This window comes from Camellia sinensis, chromosome 2 (assembly GCF_055761805.1).
Source record: "Camellia sinensis isolate YWXY chromosome 2, ASM5576180v1, whole genome shotgun sequence".
Classification (NCBI taxonomy): Eukaryota; Viridiplantae; Streptophyta; class Magnoliopsida; order Ericales; family Theaceae; genus Camellia; species Camellia sinensis.
The window spans coordinates 123,243,257-123,257,246 of NC_138962.1; positions in this window are offsets into that span (position 1 = coordinate 123,243,257).

Here is a 13,990-nt window from a genome sequence, read left to right on the forward strand (position 1 = left end):
TTTTGAGTTCAAAATTTTCTAACCTTGCTACAAGAGAGAGGGGGTCTCTATATATAGAAAACATGAAATTCCTACACGGAGATCCAGCTCTACACGTGGGTGAAGATGGGTGCATCAGTGCAAACAGTTGGCACAGCTGACATAAAATATCTGCAAAATACATTGGTGGCCGGCCGACCATCACTAGTAGCCGGCAAGCCACATCAGTGGCCGGCATCCTAAAAGTGATGGCCGCCAGCCTATAAGGATGGCTGGCAGGCCATCAGATGTTGCAGGCTAGAAAGACCAAGGCATGGTCCAAAAATGAGACAAAAAGGACGTAAGGTTTAAAAGGCTCAAAGTTGTGGCATTCTGCTAAGGACTTCGAGCACTTGGCAAGAAAACAAACTCATCACCAGGTGTACCTGCACGGACGTCCAAGTCTTAAGGACCGTAAAAAAATGGGGTGTCTACAGTGAGTTTAATTGATTATTATGTGATTTTGTGCGCTACCTCATGTTCTGAAATGATTCACATGTCATATATTCGAAGCTAGATCTGTAGTTGCATTTCATGAGTGAATTACATTAGGATCTTGTATATAGGATCGTGCATATTTTACTAATTTTGTTTTGTAAATATTTGCGGGCCATCGGTAAATATGTAAGTTTTTGTGCTTTAGCATCCCACCGGTGTGTATTTTTTTACTATGTTTAGCATCCTACCATGTGGCTATATGCTTATTTGATATAACTCTATGCATACCGGTGGGTGAAGGTTGTATTGTTTAATTTGGAATAAAATTGATTTTCATGATTATACTATTAAAAACATTTTCAAGATAATAAAATCAAGCTATTCCAAAATGAACGACACAGTCTATATTTGTTTGCTTCATATAGTAAATTTTAGGATTTATTATTAATAATCTGAATATGAACATATGAAGTTAATAAAATTCATACCATGGCTTAGTAGAGGCCGATCTTTTGATCGGGTGAGCGGGAGTGCTCATTTAATGACCTTCCTCTCTTATACTTAAGGTTTTGAGCCAACCACCCTTAGTTACGACGAACAGTGGCCTTGGCACAAGTCACGAGTTTCCTAATTTTTCTAAAACATTAGGCGATGAGTCTGAGATCTGATGACGTAGTCTATTTCTAGCAAAATAATTTGTAATAAAATGGATTTTTTTGTAAAAGTTGTCAAATCTGGACTCTCATCTATGTTTCACGTTGCACTCGTGAGACTAGATCGAAGAAATTTAGGGTCTGAATTGTTTAACACGCGCGGGTACCCCCCAAGCGGTGATATAGTTTCTGGCGACTCTGCTGGGGATTTATTAAGAAACCTTGACTTAAACTCTATGATATGATTTTTATTTTCAATTATATGTTCATTGCATTTCATGGATTGGTGTGCCTAAGTCCTATGCTCATCACCTATTATCCTGAATGGCTATTTGGCTTCGGGCGAATAGACGGTCATGAGCTCTAATATGGTGGGTGCACAAGCTTTGGAATTGGGATCACCACATATCGTTTGATCCGCCGGATTGGGTAGGTATATTGGTGTCTCGCTGAGGTACCCTTTTGACCAAGACTAACCTAGTGCATGTAATAAGCTCTAGCAACTTCCAAATTAGGGCAGGATGCTACCCCATGATAGGATATGTGATGCCACTTGTGTGAATATTGAAACCCAAGACCATTTCAAAGCTAGGACTGGGTTACCCTACCCTTCATAAGGGTGTTTGTTCTCTTTCCTTCTATGTGCAATGTGTGGGATCTAGGGTTCTCAAATCTGATCAATGAGTTAGACATATCATTTTGAGGGGTTGAGTTCAGTGTGCAGAATGATAAGTTGACCTGAAATGCTGCCGAAATTCTAATTTGGAGTTTCGTTTTATTTTTTCTAGGTAGTCATAGCACTATAGCTTCAGAACGGTCTAATATCTCCCAAGTTTTGTGGACTTACGCTGGTAGGCTTAGTAAAACCGGAGATTTGGTTTAGGGACAACTTGTGTTAGTTTCTCTACCACTATACTTCGATAGCCAGAATTTCTAGAATCTGTGAATGGATCCACCTCCAATAGTGAAGGACCAACCTCCAATAGTAATAGACTAACCTGCTATAGATGTAGCAAACATGCTTTTTGTCTCTTTAATGACACATGGATGCTATTTCCAACAAGGTTGCCACCAACAGAGAGGCTATTTCTAGATTGCAACGCCCATCTGGGACATCTAGATCTCATCCACCTCCAGTGGTTCATCCAATTCTGGAACCATCTTGTTTTCACTCAGAGATCAACACTATCACCACTTTTAACGAAATGGCCAACCCTTTTGCTAATATCGACCCACAACCGACCACTTCAACTCAACCTCGAACCAGAAGGTTTCACCCTTTCTACATGTCTCCAACCCCGTGCCATGGAAATTCTAGTGGAAAGAGGGCACCTCGAGCTCCTTGATCCCCAACCCCTTCATAGTCCACTTCCACGTAGCCATGATCCCACCAAGTATTGTGCCTTCCACCAACGACATGGTCATGATACCGACCGTTGCATCCAACTTCATCGTGGGATTCAAGATCTTATTGATAATAAGATCATAGCTCCACCCCAAAAAGCCAAGGCCACCTCAAACCCATTGTCGTTTCATGACCAAGCTGCACCACCTTCCCAGCTCAACCTCATCCATACGCTACCATCCACTTTCAAGCCCAGCATATACATCACACCTTCCCATCTGCCCAAGCTTGAGGTGCTAATACCAAAGTGCACTAATTTATCCACGATATATGTACCTTGATCCTAACCAAAACCCAAAAACTCTATAGCTGCAGATGATTTGTAGCTAGAGTTGGAAATTATGGAAGATAGTCTCACAGGCATGCATTTCTCTCATGATTTTCTTGAGCCATGGATTGATCATGTAGTAAAGAAGCATAAGAGAAATTTTGGTTCTGACACTTATTGACTTTGTGATAGATCTTGAGACTAGCGCAGAACTAGTAAATTTCATGCTTTGTTCTGAATATTTTCGTAGTGTTCCGAGGGTCACTTTTAAACTTCAAAATGAAACTTTTTCTGAGAGAATCAAACAAAGAACAGTGTGGAAATAGGAGGAAATGATGATAATTTTGTCAAAAAATCCTGTTTTGTGCAAAATAGTCAGCTACGACGAACATTTTTGGCCAGCCAGCCAACTTATTTGGTCAGTCAGGCAAGTTTTTTGCTAGCCTACCAAGGTTTTTTTGGCTGGCCAACCAATAAATTGGTCGATCGGCTAATTTTCCCAGAAGTAGGGCAGTTTCAGCAAAATTCTTGTTAAATGCATATGGGTATGCCATTACAATTGTTTCTTGATAGATTCATGCACGAGATACACACCCACCCCCCTCCATTATCCTCCCTTGGCCTCCATTGTGAAAAGGGGGATTATCTTCTTCTCAAAAAGGGCATCCATTTCAACCACCCTTGTCATCCCATCAGCCATGTCTCCCACCTCCTTGACTTTACCTTCCATTCGAGGATCAGAATGTATCGATTAAGAGGAAGATGAATGAATTAAGAAGAGAAGAGAGTTAGAGAGGAAAAGAGAGAAGTTAAGCTTTGAACCAAAACTTCTATTGCTTAGTGATACATTGATATACCATCTTTCTATATACAAAAATCATCCCAAGAATTCTATGAGAGCCAAATTCTTGATCTTTGATTCGAAAGAGAGTGAGTATTGTTGAAATTGAGGAAAACAAAGTGTTGTATAACTCCCCTCCCCCCTAAACACACACATACTGTTAAACAACCCAAAAACACCATTCTAACTAGAATTTTGAATTTTTGAACTGAGAATTGAGAACACACTTCCTAAACTTGAGGGTGATCAAAAGGAAGTTTAAAAATCAAATCCTTCTTTGCAAGGTAAAATTTTCACTGTTTTCATTTTCTTTTAATTTCTTGCTTTTTCTTTCTTATATTGGGTTTCTTGTTTCAATTTCATGTTATAAACCTGTTATAAGTTAACTAGAAGTGGTTAGTTGAGCCACTTGCATATTTTTCGTTTGTTTTTTTGGTGTTTGAACAAAATAGAGTTTTTGGCCCGACCAATTAGTTGGCCAGCCGGCTATCTTTTGGCTAGCTAGATTATCTTTTGGCCGACCAACCACTTTTTCCTGGACAGAACTCAACATGCTCCTAGTGTCGAGTAGAATAGTCTCTGATGGTCTTCGAGGCCCCCTGAAGCTTTCTATTTTTCTATTTTTCTTTTAATTAGAGAGTGTTTATGAGGATATATTTTGTTGTAATATTTTTCCTCTCCCTCCATTTGGATTTGTAATATTCAAAGCGTTGTAATAATTCCCCACTCCACTTCTTTCTATCCTGTTCTTTTTTGCTTTTCATATTCTGTCAATATGCATCTTATATTATCCTTGTCATCATATCCCTGCTTTGCATCCATGTTTTATGCCTTAAGATCCGGCCAAATTTGCATCTGTGAGTTTAATTGATTATTATGTGATTTTGTGCGTTACCTCAGGTTTTGAGATGATTCACATGTCATATATTCGAAGTCGGATCTGTAGTTGCATTTCATGAGTGAATTGCATTTGGATCTTATATATAGGATCATGCATATTTTACTAACTTTGTTTTGTAAATATTTACGAGGCGTTGGTAAATATGTAAGTTTCATGCTTTAGCATCCCGCCAGTGTGGGATTTTCTTACTATGTTTAGCATCAAACTATGTGGCTATGTGCTTATTTGATATAACTCTATGCATGCCGGTAGGTGAAGGTTGTGTTGTTTAATTTGGAATAAAATTGATTTTCGTGACTGTGCTATTCAAAACATTTTCAAGGTAATGAAATCAAGTTGTTCCAAAATGAACGACATAGTCTATATTTGTTTGCTTCACACTGTAAATTTTAGGATTTATTATTAATAATCAGAATATGACCATATGAAGTTAATAAAATTCATATCATGGCTTAGTAGAGGCCGATCTTTTGATCGGGTGAGTGGAGGTGCTCAATTAATGACCTTCCCCTCTCATAGGTAAGGTTCCGAGCCAAGCATCCTTGGTTACGATGAATAGTGGCCTTGGCACAAGTCACGAGTTTCCTAATCTTCCCAAAACTTTAGGTGGCGACTCTGAGATCTGATGAAGCAATCCATTTCTAGCAAAAGAATTTGTAATAAAATGGATTTTTTACAAAAGTTGCCAAATCTGGACTCTCATCTATGTTTCACATTGCACTCGTGAGACTAGATCAAAGAAATCGAAGGTCCAAACTGTTTAATGCGCGCGGGTACCCCCCTGGGAGGGGATACAGTGTGGCCTGACTTGATTTTGCATGCACGACATTCTAAACCTGTTCTGGAGGCTTGCATGGTATAAAGAGGAAAAAAGGAAGATGAAAGAGGGTTTTGATATTTTTCTATTGAAAAAGAGAGGTTAGTGTTTGGAGAGAAAATGCTTGGAACTTCAAGTATGTCTTCCATGGTGGTTTATCCCTCTACCTCTTCCCACTCATCCATGAGTGGCTAGTCTTCCATTTTCTAGGGTTTTGATGAAACCCTAGCCATGTAAAGAGATTTTTCTTAGGTTTTGATTATGTAACAGTTTGGATTAATGTAAAGATGTTTTAGAAGTTTATAATAATATTTATTTTCATTTCTTCTAGTATTTTGCTTTCTGTGATTGTTAAATTCTTTCCATGCATTTGTTTTCTTTGTGTTTATGTTCAAAGTATGAGAGGAGTCATGCTACAAGAGACGAGTCATGTTGCTACTGTAGTTTAGAGCGAGTGACTTGTGCTACTTGAGATGATTCGTGTCTGTACGTTGAATGTAACAATCCTCTTGATCAATGTTTCAAACTTGTAGGTGTGAAACATTAGGTGGCTCAAACCAGATTGCAATTGATTGCCGATGTTAAATCTTATTTATGTGGCTAATCATGAATTCTTTGCCCTGGGGTTTTTCCAAAATCAATATCTCGAGCCCTAATTGCAATTGTCAATTCAATTTATCCATTTCATTTTAATTTTCATTCAGCCATATTATCCATCGATCTTTTTATCAAGATTAATTTAGGAAACTAGCAATTAAATTAGTTTAATTTCACAATTGTCCTTGTGGATAGATACCTGGGCTTGCCATTATTCTAAGGAATTTGGACATAGTTTAGTGTTTATTTTTAGTGTGCCAAATGACCCATCAAATTTTGGCACCGTTGTCGGGGACTTCTGGCAAAATTAATTAATCTAAAGTTAGATTTTTATTTTAAGTTTTAGTTTAGGATTTACGTTCTTGTGTTGCCAAGTGTGCAGAATTTGTTGCGAGTGGAGCTTTCATTGAAGTGCAAAACAGAGCGTAATAAAGCTTAAAATAAAATATATATAAAAAAATAATTAAAAAAATGCAGCACTAAAGTGCTAAAAGCAAACACATTTCAAGTAAAGCACCAAAGTGCTAAAAAGTGAGAGCTGAAGTGAAGGTGGGCGACAACGGCCTACACGTCAAGCACCTACAAAACGAGTACAGCGTTTTCTTTAACCGCTATCAATATTTCTTTCTTTTGTATTTTGCTTTTGTAGATAGCACACGAGTCAGAACTTAGTGTGTGTGAGTGGTATATGCACTAGCGTCATTCTTGCCATCCTGAACTTTGTAATTTAGACCTTGAACTAGAAAAGACTCTTAGAAGCCTTAGAGTCTCTTCCCGTGTTCCTAGGCTTGAATATCCATATCCATATCGAGAACCAATAGAGATGGCTAAATAAAATTCTATCCTGAATGGGCCTAATCAAACCCTCAAGGATTACTTCATACCTACTGCATACACTTCACCATCATGCATTTAGTTACCGAACACTACTGTTTCCCACTATGAGATTAAGTCTAGCACTATTCAAATGCTTTCATCATTCCACAGACTTGCTCATGATGACCCTTACAAGCATCTGCACGAATTTTTGAAAATTTTCTCTATAGTAAAGATCCAGAATTTCACTGATGAGGCCCTTAGGTTGAGACTATTCCCATTTTCACTCAAGGATAATGCCAAACATTGGTTAAACTTCTTACCTACTAATTCTATCGCAACCTGGGACAAATTATAGCAAAAGTTTTTAGGGAAGCACTTTCCTATTGGTAAGACCAACCAATTGAGGCGAGTCATCACAAATTTTTCTCAAATTGATGGTGTTCAATTCCACGAGACATGGGAGAGACATGGGAGAGACTTTATGACCTTCTCCAACAGTGTCCTCACCACCAAGTGCCCAATTAGCAACTTGTCCAGACCTTCTATTATTTCTTAACTGAGTATCACTGCCAAATGATGGATTCATCTTGTGGTGGGACATTTATGGCAAAGAGTGATGTCGAGGCATGGCAATTATTTGAAAACCTTAATAATAATTCTCTTCACTATGCCTCCGTAGCCCGACAAGTCCGACAATCTGTTATTAGAACCCCCAAAAGAGGGGCTTTTATAAGATTGGGCACAATGTCGAGTTAGCCTAACAAGTAGAGGCATTGTCCCGCAAAATGTACCAATTGTTATCTTTAGGGCATGCCTCTACACAACAAGTACAACCTCAATTCAATGAGGCTTATGCTATTTGTACGAGCCCTACTCATGACTTAAGCGAGTGCCCTTTGGCACCACAATTTGTGGAGTTAGTCCAAGAGCATGTGAATGCAACTTAGGATTCTCCAGACTGGGTGATGATCCAGACTCCAACACATACAACCCGAGATGGAGAAATCATCCTAATCTTTCATGGAGACCCTTATCACAAGGCACTTCTTACCCTCCTCCACCACCAAGGCAGAATTTTAATAATTTTTCCAATCAATCTTCATACCACCCAACACAACTTTACTGACAACCGCAACCCACGCTTGCTCCTCAAGCCAACTTGGCCTTTAAGACTCAGGTGTTGGAAGCTCTCTTAGAGCTTAAGGGCTAGCACCAGTAGTTCATTCCCACACACACTCTATTTCCAAGCTTGAGGCCCAATTGGGTCAAATGGCCAATAACATGAATAGGAGAGATGAGGGAAAATAACCAAGTCAGACTGTAGCCAACCTTAAAGGACAATATAGGGGTTGATAGGTCGAGTGGGAGTGGAAAACATCATAAATAGATACAGGTAGTAATTACTCTATGAAGTGGAAGGGAGTTAGAACCTCAACCAATTTTGCCTTTACTGCAACCAAGGCTAAGAAAGGTGACTACGATGGTAAACCTAATGAGAGCAAGGGTGAGGGAGAAACACCAAAAAGGAATTACTTGGCCCCTAGTACTTAAAATGAGCCGAAGGCATTATACATGCCTAAGAAACCCTTTTCCCAATGCCTTGATACACTGTCCCTTTTCAACAAGAAGGCAACATCCATGGAAACGATGATGGAGGTTTTTAAACAAGTGAAAATCAACCTCCACTATTGGAGGCGATTAAATAATTACCCTCTTATGAAAAAAATTTGAAGGACCTATGTACGCAAAAACGTAAATCTAGGACACGTGTCCCAAAAGATCCTGCTCACGGAGCAAGTAAAATCTATCTTGTTAAGTGACAAACCCCTAAAGCTAAAAGACTCGGGTGCCCCAACCATTGCATACATTATACAGGACCATTTCATTGATAAAGCTTTCCTAGATTTGGGGGCGAGTGTTAATTTGTTGTCGTACTCAATGTACAAGGAGTTTTGGCTTGGCGAGTTGAAGCCCACCATTATCACACTCCAATTAGCTGACCGGTCCCTCAAGGTACCTCGAGTATGATTGAGGACGTTCTTGTGAAGGTTGATAGATTTTGTTTCCATGTTGACTTCTTGGTTTTAGACATAGAACCGATAGCTAGCACTAAAGAGCAAATCCCAGTGATCTTGGGTCGACCCTTCTTGGCCACTGCTAATGCTTGCATAAATTGTCACACTAGGGTTATAGATGTTTCATTTGGGAATATGAAAGTGGAACTCAATATGTTTCAAGCATCCCAATAACCCCCTAAAGGAGAAGAGTGCCTATTCGTGGATGTGGTAAGTAAGATAGTAGAGGAGGCTTTACCCTCCATTCTTGTTAAGGACTCTCTAGAGGCTTGTCTATCTTACTTTGGGTAGACAATTTTGATACTAAGGGGTCCATAGAGGAGGTCAATGCTCTACTTAACACTCCATCGACTATAGACTTTCCACCTTGGCGGGCTTCATTCAAGCCATTACCTTCATTGTCTAGAAAACCCGCTTTACCAGCACTTGAGGCACCACCCAAACTTGAGTTGAAGCCATTGTCGACTACACTCAAGTATGCGTTTCTATGTCTTGAGGAGACACTCCTAGTTATTATATCATCTGACTTAAATGTTAATCAAGAGAGTCAGCTTCTAAGTGTCCTTTAGGAGCACAAGAATGCTATAGGGTGGGCAGAGGTTGATTTGAGGGATTTTGATCCCTTCGTTTGTGTGCATCGCATCCATTTTGAGGAGGATGCCAAATCTTCTCGTGAAATGCAAATGAGGTTAAACCCCAACATGAAAGAGGTAGTGAAGTTGATAGATGTGGGTATTATATACCCCATCTTTGATAGCAAATGGGTGAGTCTCACATAGGTGGTACCCAAAAGCCGGGTATCATAATGGTAAAAAATAAGAGAAGAGAGCTTGTCTCCACACAAACCACCACCTGGTGGAGAGTGTGTATTGATTACTGGAAGCTCAACTCCATGACTAGGAAAGATCACTTCATTTTTTCATTTAATGATCAAATCCTTGAAAGGTTAACAGCATAGGGTTACTATTGTTTTCTTCATGGTTACTCTGACTATAATCAGGTTCTTGTGTACTCTGCTGACCAGGAAAAGACTATCTTCACCTGTCCTTTTAGCACTTTTGCCTATAGGAGGATGCCCTTTTGACTATGCAATGTACCGACGACCTTTCAAAGGTGCATGATGTCCATATTTTCTGACATGGTGGAGATGTTTTTAGAAGTCTTCATGGATGATTTCTTTGTTTTTAGCCCATCTTTTGAGGTATGTCTCCAAAACCTAGCCACAGTGTTGACTTAATGCACAGAGACAAACCTAGTCTTGAGTTAAGAGAAAAGCCATTTCATGGTTCAAGAGGGAATCATGTTAGGTCACATTGTCTCCCTACGAGTTATTGAGGTCAATAAGGCTAAAGTCGACTTGATTTCCAGTTTGCCCACATCTACATTGGTACACCAAATGCGTTCATTTCTAGGGCATGAGGGATTTTTCCACCAATTTATTAAAGAATTTAGCAAACTTCTATGACCCTTGTGTAACTTGCTTGGCGATGATGTCCTGTTTGTCTTGGATGAGCCGTATGTGGCGACATTTGAAGTTTTGAGGGCTACCCTTTGTTCAGCTCCAAGTTCACAGTCACTAGATTGGGCCCATCCATTTGAGATCATGTGTGATGCTTTCGACTATGCAATTGGAGCAATTTTGGGCCAACATGTGGACAAAATGCCATACGTGATCTACTACGCTAGTTGGACTCTTTTCTATGCTTAGTTTAACTACACCACCACTGAGAAAGAGTTCTGGCAGTGGTTTCGCATTGGACAAGTTCCAGTCGTATCTTCATGGGTTTAAGGTCATAGTCTTCACTAATCACGTTTCTTTACGGCATTTGTTATCAAAGAAAGATACCAAACCAAGACTCATTAGGTGGATACTCTTGCTACAAGAGTTTGATTTAGAGATTCGGAACAAGAAAGTCTCCAAAAATGTTGTAGCCGACCACCTAACCTATCCCGGATCTTAGTTGACCACACTAGTGACCCATTAGTCCTACAAGACTCGTTCCCGGAGGAACAACTCTTTGTTGTGTCACGAGTGAGACCTCCTTGGTATCCACGTATAATCAACTACCTAGTTGTTATCAAATTCCATCGTGTTGGTCCAAGCAAGACAAGGACCGATTCTTTTCTCAGATTAGGTACTATTTTTGGGAGGATCCGAAGTTGTTCAAATATTGCTCGAATCAAGTGATCTAGCGATGTTTGCCAGAGAGTAAGGTGCATAGTATTATCATATTTTGTCACTCTTCTACATGTGGCGGTCATTTTAGTAGGCACAAAATGGCTGCCAAGGTTTTACAAAGTGGATTTTATTGGCCCACCATTTTTAAAGATTCCCACTAATTTTGTAGAACTTATTTGCATTGTCAGCAAATGGGTTCTATGTCCGGGTGAAACATGATGCCAATGTTTCCCATTTTAGCGATTGAAATTTTTGTATGTATGGGGCATTGATTTCATGGGACTTTTTTGTCGTCTTTTGGTTTTAAGTACATTTTTTTAGCAGTGGACTACGTTTCAAAATGGGTTGAGGCTGTAGCAACCCGAACAAACGACCATAAAGTGGTGATCAAATTCTTGCATGAAAATATCTTTAGTCATTTTGGGTTTCCAAGGGCCATAATAAGTGATCAGGGTACGCACTTTTGTAATCAATCCTTTGCTTCGGTAACTAAGAAATACTCCATCACTCACAAAATTGGCACTCCATACTGTAGACACCCCATTTTTGACCGTCCTCAAGACTTGGACGTCACCATTGGAACACTTGGTGATTACCCTTGTTTGTGTTCGTCTTGAGTTCCCGGAGGTCTCGGTTGCACGCCTTGCCTCAGGATCGCTTGACTCGACCGTGTTGTGTCTGGTTTTGCACCAAACACTTGTGTTTTGCCTTGGAGGGGTAGGGAATGCCTTGTGAGGCATCCCCACACATCACCGGCCATGGCTTGAGGCCACCGGCCAGTGATTTTATGCCATCGGCAATGTATATTGCCGGTCGGCCATTTATTTTGCCAAAATGGCAATTTTGAATGGCCGATCACTGTTCATCTACTTTTAGTAGATATTTTGTGCCAGCTGTGATAGCTAGCACCCACTCTGCTCCCCTCCATACACGTGTATGGAGGGATTTCCCTCTTGGATGGCTTGTTTTGGAAGCCTTACAAGAGGGAGTTGCCTATAAAAAGAGGCTTCCTCTCTTGGCATTAGGGTTACAAAAAATTTCAGAGGGAGCTCTGGATTAGGGTTAGGGTTGATACATATTTCCTATCTCTATATCTCTCTCTTGTGTGTGTCTAGTGTGTCTTTGTCCATATTATTGCACACAAACACATAGTGTTACACCTTCTCTTGGTTGTTGAGGGACCAGAGGGTTGTTCTTGGTGTTCTTGACTAGATTTGAGCTCAAGGAGGCAACAAGATCATCATTTGTGAAGAAGGACTTCAAGGGTAAGAAACTAGTCCCTTTTTACCCCATTTTTGCACACTACTTTTACCTATCTTGCAACTGTTTTTTGGCTTTGCATATAATACATAAAAGTTCTATTTTTAAGGCCTCTAAATAGTTTGTTAAGAGTGTTTTAAGCTTTGGGGTTGTTTGACCCCTCTTAAGCCTTGTTTGGCCCTTGTTTTGTGCTATTTTGTGTGAGCTCCGGGACTTTGGTGTTTGAGCCTCCTCACCACTGAAATCTTGAGGGATTTCAGTGGTAAGGATGGTGCCTTGAGGTCCCAAGAAGGAGAGGGCCCCTCTCCTTGTTGTCCTTGAAAAGGACCATTTTTGCCTCTTGAGGGAGCACCTAGCTCAGGCTCTTGTTGACCATGCCTTAGTTGTTATTTATGCTTATTTTTCCATGAAATAGCATTGTTTTAAGTTGGTTTTGGTACACCATGCTTGCTTAGCATACATACCTTGTAATGCCGTTTTGTTGCCTTAACATGCCTTAGGTTGTAAACCATTGTTCTAGCATGTTTTAGGCTTGGCTTTGTGAAGCTTTCATGTTTATTTTGTCATGATTAAGGTCTGTCCTTAGTTGTTTGGGTCGACTTTGGCATGCATTGTATAGCCCCTTTGCATTTTGGCTTGTTGGCCTTAAGGGTGTGAGTGTATAACATGCATTACTTGCTTTGATTTAGTGGGTTGGGACCATTTTCCATGTAATTTCAGTCCACTTAATATGCTTGTATGCTTGCATTTCATGGTCCCTTTGATGTGTCAAAGGTTTGTGTTGCATGCTCCATGTTTTGGTCATTGTGCATGCTTTTGAATTCAAGTTATTTAGATGCCATCTAAGTAATCTTTTGGGCTTTGTTTTATGTGCTAAAACTCTGTTTTGGGTCATTGAATTCATGCCATGTTTGGTCTTGTTAGGTGTGGTTCAATACCCCTTTAGCTTGCTTTGAATCTTGGACTTTGCTTACATACCTTGATTGCATTGTTTGGGTTGGTTTGGCACCATGTTCTTGCATGATTTTCAAAGCTTAATTTACATGCTAATTGTCCATGTTATGCCTCTTTCAAGTGTGCTTGAGAGTTGCTCTTTTGTGATTAAGTATTAGCCCTTTAACATGTGCATGTGTGTGCGTGTGTTGGCCTCCATGTTTGAACACTTTGGCCACTGATTTAGGCTTGTTTGAGAATTGTCTAATCATGTTTAAGTCCATCTCTTTGCTTGTTTGCATGCTCACCTCGCATGGTTGCTTGCATGTACACATTGCATTGCCATGTTGCATCCTTAGTTCGCATGCCTAGGTTGCATTGCATTGTGCATGCATTGCCTCACCTCTTGAAGTGAGTCATGATAGAGGTAGAAGCCCCTTGGTTTGACTATGTGCATTGCATTACATTTGAAATGAAAAATGCACAACTTGGTCTCTTGGGCTATCACCCATTGAAATGCGCGCTTGATGGTCCGAGAACCAAGGACCATGTCCCTCTGAGTCATAAACATGATAAGGGATATGGTCGGTGCATACATTACTTAAAATGCATTGCCATGCTGTGCCTTGCCCTCTCTGCTGTCAACTGCAGGTTCTGCAGACATTCTTGGCCGACCGGCAGTGTTCAGTGCCGACCGACCATAAATATGTGGCCGATAGCTTCATCAACAGCCGATGATCACATCTTACTGCCGGTGACCATTCTCCTCAGCCGGTGGTGTCTCCC